At 49.3% G+C, this 1085-nt stretch overlaps 1 non-coding gene across 1 annotated transcript; it reads right to left on the reverse strand.

Moving 5' to 3' along the window:
* Positions 1–404: 404 nt before the first annotated feature.
* Positions 405–595, reverse strand: LOC115067519. The gene has a single exon (XR_003846924.1). It is a non-coding gene; the product is annotated as a U2 spliceosomal RNA (small nuclear RNA).
* Positions 596–1085: the final 490 nt, after the last annotated feature.

Genomic DNA, 1085 nt, shown 5'->3' on the forward strand with positions numbered 1-1085 from the left:
GATTTTTTTTACCCACTTTTCTCCCACTTAGTGACTGAGCCATCCTCCCATGGACGTCATCTCTATATAGAATAAAGAAGTAGACAACCTCTTACACTGAAGTAAACCAAAATACCTCTACACCTATCATAACAAAACATGTCTCTCTTGGAAATACAGGAATACCAACTAAACCGAAGTACTGTGTAAGTAAAACTCCAAACAACTGGAAAAAGTGGTTTTCAGAGCCACGGAACCGAAAAAATGCCTAAAAGCGCATAAAAGCTCTATAAAAGAAACCGAGCACATGACATAAAAAACGCGGTCTGGTCTCCGTAAGAACTAGGAGCTTTTAGGTCATGCTGCGTTTCCAATTCCTCTCAACTCACGACCTAATTCTTTCTTTGCGACCAAATTAGAACCCCGAGGGGTGCACCGTTCCCAGAAGTACTGCAATACCAAGTTGATGCGTGGAGTGGACGGAGCAAGCTCCTATTCCAACTCCTAGTTCCAAAAATCCATTTAATATATTGTCCTCGGATAGAGGACGTATCAGATATTAAACTGATAAGAACAGATACTACACTTGATCTTAGCCAAAAGGCCGAGAAGCGATACCGCTCGTCCCCAAGCCCCCCACACCACTGCCGCACCCACACACCTCTACCTCACGGCGACAAAACTCGCGCTGTCACAAAAGCGCTCTCCAGCCCGAGTGCCGTGTTGTCTACCGGCCGGACCCTCTGCGGCACAGAGACTTGTGGATTCCAACTTCGGAGAATGTTTCTTTTTCTTTTTTCACTCCCATGGTTCAGTGGAGACCCGTCCTCGGCCTCATTTGCATTCCCCGCCCAGCGCGGCGTTACTCTCCCCGCCCACCCAGAAGCACCGCTGGGGACTGCGCCTTCCGCCCTCAGCGACGCCGAAGGCAGGGAGGGCGGAACAGCACGCAGGCGCCGTCTCTGCAGGCTTTTCTCTATGGTTTTCAGCCAAAGTCCGCGGAATTTCTCTCTCTCTCTCCCTCTCTCCCTCCCTCCCCCCTCTCTCACTCCCTCCTTTCTTTCTCCTCCTTTCCTATCCATACATTTCCATTTTAACCTAACTAG

This window comes from Nannospalax galili, unplaced genomic scaffold, assembly GCF_000622305.1.
Source record: "Nannospalax galili isolate Female #2095 unplaced genomic scaffold, S.galili_v1.0 scaffold7826, whole genome shotgun sequence".
In the NCBI taxonomy this organism is placed as follows: domain Eukaryota; kingdom Metazoa; phylum Chordata; class Mammalia; order Rodentia; family Spalacidae; genus Nannospalax; species Nannospalax galili.